Genomic DNA, 6,711 nt, shown 5'->3' with positions numbered 1-6,711 from the left:
TATCCTATTATTGTCTCATTTCTCGAAGAGAGCGCTTGCATAGGGTCTCCAGCCAACGAGGATCGAGAGAAATAGAGATCTCATCAAGCCCAAGTTTATGTCGGCTTCTTGCGCTTAAAGCTCGAATGACATATTTCCTTTGCCGCATATTTCTAACTCGTAACTAAAGCAACGCACACGGCTTTAGAACGCAAGAAAACTATCTGAAATCGTTAAAGTAACTGGACGCTGAGGGGCGGGGGACCAATTCAGGATTTCCGCGACTCGAGGGGTGGATTAATCGAAATTTGGGACCATAGATCTTAATTTAAAAGCATAAAATTTACTTCCGAACGTTTATTCTGTACGAATAAATATTCCGGCCGATAATAAGAGGATTTGGGTATTTGCAATCGTCAAGAAGATAAGGCACCTCCAAGTACGAAGACGCTGCCATTGCCAGGAGTGAAATAGTACGTTCCATGATTTCCGTAGTTTAGGAATGAAGAGCTGACCCCTTGCGACCCAGGGTGCATACAATTATCTGCACCAATTCTGAAATATTTTCAAAGAATGCGGTAGAAGACATTTCCTTAGGGGAAAGTTTCTAAAATAGTTTAAGAAATTCAGTTCTTAATCGATATATGAAGACGCAGAATGCCTAGACGGCAAGAAAGAGTAAAGTCGTGTGATGGATGCAGTTTGGGGTCTTGGGGTAAGGCCTCGGAGAGGATAAAACTGCTTTCTTCGTCCGCAGAAGATTGAAGTGTAATTTAAAGACCGAAAGTGGGAATTATCGCGCCGTTAGCATGTTAATGTTTCCATTACTGTAAATTGAAGAGCAGAGATATGACAGATGAAGACCAATATTCCCTTTTTGGGAAGTTCTCCTCTTTCATTTCGGAGTGCGCATTTCGATTAGAACTCTGTTTGCCTATACGATGAGGGTATATTCAAAGACGAATAGCATGCAACCTGAAGACAGTGAGTCTCAAAACGCTGAAGCTCTCTCCTTCCGTTTGCAGCATAAACTATTTTGTTGTTAACCTTGGGAGCCCACAGATCTAACGATGATTGAATATTTACTTTTGCAATGCCAAGGTAACGTATTTAAATGGTGAATGGAATGTTTGTGAAGATGAAACCGGAAAAGAGGCGAGAAATTATCATGCAAGTAGGGCACTCTCCCCTTTGCTGAGAAGGAGAAAGTTGTCCAGAAAGCCCTTCGATCCCAGGCTGGAATTTTCTACAGAACAACTCGTAATCACTGGATGAAACTGAATCTTTTCCTGTTTTCTCCCCTCCTTCTGGCTTAACTTGTTGGAAAACACTCATTATATTGTAATTTTTAAAAACTGATGCTTTTACTACAACCATAGTTTCAACTTATCATTAACTTCGTGTAATCTTTGTTGAGGGATAAACCGAAGGTGTTTTACATTAAGCCAGCGGGTAAGAAGAGTACCGGGTTAGTCCTGTTACAATACAGAGGCCCTTTCGGTGCTCTGTACCAATAATCGACCGTTTTTCGCTTCTCTCCGAAGTGTTTCCTCACTGTTTCCGCCGAACAGTAAAATGACGGCGGAATCAACGATCGCCAGCATGTCTTCCTCTCCGAAAGAGGCCAGCGGCTCAAAGGCGAGGAAGGGTTGAGAAAGGGAGGTGGGGTGGGGTGGCAGCGAGGCGTGAGGTGGTGAGGTGGGAGTTGCGAGGGGGGAGAGAGAGAGGTGAGGAAAAGGCGGGGGCGGAGGGGGAGCGACCGAGGAACAAACTGTTCGTCTCCCGATTGATGCTTCGGTAGAAAGATTCCAAGTAATCGAACTGGATAAGGATCCAAATAATTCCTATTGTTGCATTTAGTGCAGCAAAAATTGATGCTAAACATTGCATTCACATAATTTACTTAGTTTATATTAATAGAATTATATCTTATATATATATTTAGAACAGGTTTCACCGATTTGACTCAAATATATCGCAAACCCCTCCCCGGACTACAACCTTGACGTAGTGGAAGGGTTTGTGCGTTCCGATGAACCCTAGAGTTGTGCAGGGGGGAGTAATAATAATTGCTCCTGGTAGGGTCACCCATGCCCCAGATAGGTAGAAGGTTAGGAGCCAGACGAAAGGTAGTCCACGCATCGTCTGTTCCTCAGTGAGGCGGCTGCAACGCCGTCTGACTCCAGTGGGGCGGCCAGTAAGTGATGGTGTCACGTTAAAAACACTATTGAGGAAATCAAACGTGGAAAACACCTCAATTATCATTCCCATGATAACTATGGTGAGCTCTACAGAGATATTGAGTCCTGGCAACTACGGGGCTCAGCCCAATCGGCCGTGTGTTGTGCCCGGCAGCGGGGGAGGAAAGGCTTCCGCGGTCGTCATCCCACGACACCCTTGAAAGGGAAAACCAGCAGCAGCAGGACAGAATACGCAGGAGAAGAAGACCAAATTAGTTACAATAGGAACGTGGAAGGTTAGGACAATGCTGAGGACAGGGAAATTGGAGAATGTTAAGCGAGAGATGGAAAGGGGAAAATAGATATTTTAGGTCTATGCGAGGTGAGATGGAAAGATAGCGGGGATTAATGGAGTGATCAGTATAGAATAATAAACAGTGGCGGGGACGAGGGCTACGAGGGCTTGCCATAGTATTAACTGAAGCGGTAAGAAGAAGCGTGGTCAACATAGAGCAGGTAACAGGTAGAGAACAAAGCTGAACCGACGAACTTGGTTATTATTCAGGTATATATGCCACCGAGATCCCATAAGGAAGAAGAGGTCGATAGGATATACGATCAGTTAGAGGAAATAATCGTGTGTGTCAGGGAAACATTTGATAGTGATGGGGGATTGGAATGCGACAGTAGGCGAAGGAAGAGATGGTGATGAGGTGGGGGACAATGGTTTACGCACCAGGAATGACCGCGGGGAAAAAGCAGTTGAGTTCTGCAGGAGACTGGGGTTACTCATCACCAACACTTGGTTTAGACACCACAGAAGACGCAGGTATACATGGAAAACGCCAGGTGACTCAGAAAGGTATCAGGTAAATTATATTCTTGTTAGAAACACGTTTAGAACAGTGTGATGAATTCGCACAGCTTCCCGGGAGCGGATGCGGACCCTGACCACAATTTAGTTGCTATGAAATGTAGCGTCCGTTTCAAAAAGATAAGGCAGGGGCGTCGAGTTAGAAAATGGAATGTGGAAGCATTCAATGGTTTGAAAAGGAGGGAGTACTAACAGAATCTAGAGGAAACCACGGAGGATGGTAAAGAGCTGAGTAACATCTAAGAAAAATGGAAAAGTATCAAGAAAGGGTTGTCTAAGGCCGCAAAACACTCTATTGGAACCCTTAACGCGAAAAGGACTAGAAAACCATGGATCACGGATGAGATGATAAAGAGATGGATGACCGGCGAAAATGGAAGAATGTACCCACGCAGTTAGGGAAAATGAAGAACAAAGAGTTAAACAATAAATAGAGGCGGGCAACAAATTAAGCAAAAGAGGCATGGTGGAAGACGTAGTGCGAGGATAGGGAAAGTTTGCAGAGGAAGGGTGAAATTGGTGCGCTGTACAGCAAAGTTAAATCTTTATCGGGAAGTAAGAAAGGGAGAGCTATGCTAACAGTTAGAGATAAGGCGGGTAAGGTAATAGTTGACGCAGGAAAGATCCACGAGAGATGGAAGGAGTATATAGAAGAACTGTATAGTAAAGAGCTTAGACCGACAAAATTAGACATAGAAAAGGAACAAGACGTAGAGTAAGACAGCTTAGGTGCAGGCATACTCGTGGATGAGATAGGAAGGGAAATGAAAATAAATAAGGCCGTGGGGGTGGATAACATTTCCGCTGAACTATTAAAATGTTTAGGAAAATTTGGGAGGAAGAGGCTTTATGGGCTCATTCGTAGTATCTATGAGGAGGGAATCTGGCCGGAAGACTTTGCGAGATCAGTTTTAGTTCCTATTCCGAAAAAGGTAAAGGCTACATCATGTGAGGACTACAGGACAATAAGTTTGTTATCCCACGCAGCTAAAGTTGTTCTTAGGATCATAAACAAAAGGATAGAGAGTAGGGCAAATGATTACATAGGGGATGATCAGTTTGGATTTAGGAAGGGGAGAGGTACGCGTGATGCAATTGCAGTAATGAGATTATTAATCGAGAGGAATATAGAATACAACCAGGAGGTATTTGCCTGTTTCGTAGATTTCGAAAAAGCGTTTGATAGAGTGAATTGGGGAAAACTAATGAGTATATTGTAGAAAATAGGAATAGATTGGAGGGAAAGGAGGCTAATCCGCAACCTGTTCATGTCTCAGACTGCTCAGGTACGAGTGGGGAACGGGGAGTCCGGTTGGGCAATGTTAGGAAGAGGTGTAAGGCAGGGTTGCCCATTATCACCGTTGCTGTTCAACCTGTATGCAGAGGAAATGATCAAATAGGCATGGGAAGAACTGGAGGTAGGAATGAAAATGGGTGTGGAATTCGTGAAATGAGTTAGGTTTGCTGATGACCCAGCTTTAGTTTGTCAGCCATCCAAGAGTTTGCAGGCATTTCTGAGTGAATTGGAAATTCAGTGCAACAGGTATGGGATGAGAATCAATATTAATAAAACAAAGGTTATGCGATTTTCTAGAAAGAAAAATGCTAAGATAAATATTAAAATAGGAGGGCAACAACTAGGGCAGGTAGAACAGTTTACGTATCTCGGAAGTGTTTTCGACCAACACGTTCAAAATAGTAAGGGCGTAAGGAGAAGAATTGCGCTAGGCAAAGAGGCTTTCACAAGGAGGAGGGAGTTGATGACAGGGACGTTGAGTAAGGACATTAAGAAAAGTCTCGTAAAAACTTTGATATGTAGCGTAGCTATGTACGGCGCGGAAACGTGGTCATTGAAGCAGGAGGATAGACGTAGATTGGAGGCTTTTGAATTGTAGGTTTGGAGAAGGATGGAGAAGGTGAAATGGACCGAGAGGAATACAAATTAGGAATTACTTGGTATGGTGGGCGAAGAGAGGGGTTTGTTGGGAGAAATCATATGAAGGCAGGAAAAGTAGATGAAGAGGGTTTTGACCGGCAGTGGGATGTTGAAGACTGTGATACAGGGGAGAATGTTAAGGAAACGAGGAAAGGGAAGGAACAGGATAGGAATGTTGGACGGGATGAAGGGTGGAAGGAAGTACTCAGAGATGAAGAGGGACCTGCTTTAGAGTAGGAGACTGGATTTTGTTTTTTTAGTAGTCCCAAAATATGTAATTAATAGCTGTGTCCATCCAAAAACCTACCTTAACCGGTAAATTACCTAATACCTGTAATATCGCAAGCACATACCGTTGCAATTTTAAGCATGTTCAGTTCTCTTTAGGCAACGGCAAGTATTGGCAATGGCATTTGCCAAACATCAGGAATTTTTGTATCGGCATCTAAATAATGTATTTCCACTTGATACACAGAGATATGTTTTATTTTAGATTTTTTAGAACCCTGCAAGCCACCGTTGGGGTGAGTGGCTTATCTATGGCGAATGCACCAGATGTGTAGAAGCGAATGCAATAGCGGCGGAGACGATAGAGGTGTAGAGAGAATGGGGAATATTGTGGAATAGGGGTGTAATTAGGATAATTCGCGAGATGCCACATTTCAGAGGAATAAGGTGCTGCTGACCCGCACCGCTATAATGCACTACGCTACCGCACATCACCAATGACGTTGCTGAATGCCTGTAAACAATGAAAGAGTGTTCCAGCCAATGTTTGCCTCAGCCTCGCCGTAATGATAAAAAGGCACGCAACTGAATGAGAAGGATACAATTAGGATGAACTGAAATTTCTCCATATCTTTCGCATAGATGCCACTTTTCAAAGCAACAGGTCAGACGTAGACTCACGTAACTTTTTCTCTTCCCCAATGTGAAGACACGCCTTCGCGGAAAGCTGTTTTCGCCCTATCGTCTCCTATCCGAAGATAAGTAGATTCCCTGTATTCATAACAAAAAATCGCTTAATTCAAGTAAGTCGTTAACTTCAGATACATGATAAATATTTCTATCGAGTGAGCGAAGGGAATATAAATGTATTCTATCTGTATTTCATTACGCTTCAAATTTCGGTTTCAGCATGTCTGCTGTTTTTTTCAATTGGTAATTTCAAAGCCATCGGCGTGTAAAATGTCACAGTGATAAATGTGTCGGAGAAGATGGAGAGATCAGTGAAACGGATTCATCAGCCCGTCCCTCAAGCCGCAGCGGCCAGAACCACTTTATAGGCAGTCATTGACGTCATCAGCGGACCTTCTTACGTGCGAGGGAGTTGCCGGTTGTCGCGGCAGGTGAAAAGAGAGAGAGTGAGTGGGGTCGGATGGAGATTTTTCGCAAGCGGGGGTACGTGTTTTTCAATTGATCATTTTAAATTTTTTTCAAAGCAAAAACAAAGAAAAGTAGCCATTTCACTTTCGAAGGCCACAATAAATTCAAACTCTATTGACCTACGCACTCAGGGTAAAACGCGAAACTCATTTTGAAAAATCCCTTTAGAATAGAAAATTAGAAGACAATTGTGTCTTACAAGTAAAACTTTACACTTTTATAAGTTAAAGGTTATTCTGTAAGATTTTGATTATTCTTTTCTCTTCGAATTTTAAATTTAATTATTTTCCCTTTGCTTCTTGGAGGGACACGTGGCCCCTCTGTCCTACCCCCTTCCCCTCCATTTGTATCCGACC

This window comes from Hetaerina americana, unplaced genomic scaffold, assembly GCF_022747635.1.
Source record: "Hetaerina americana unplaced genomic scaffold, ioHetAmer1.1.p SCAF_2, whole genome shotgun sequence".
Lineage (NCBI taxonomy): Eukaryota > Metazoa > Arthropoda > Insecta > Odonata > Calopterygidae > Hetaerina > Hetaerina americana.
Note: the sequence above shows the minus strand (reverse complement) of the source record.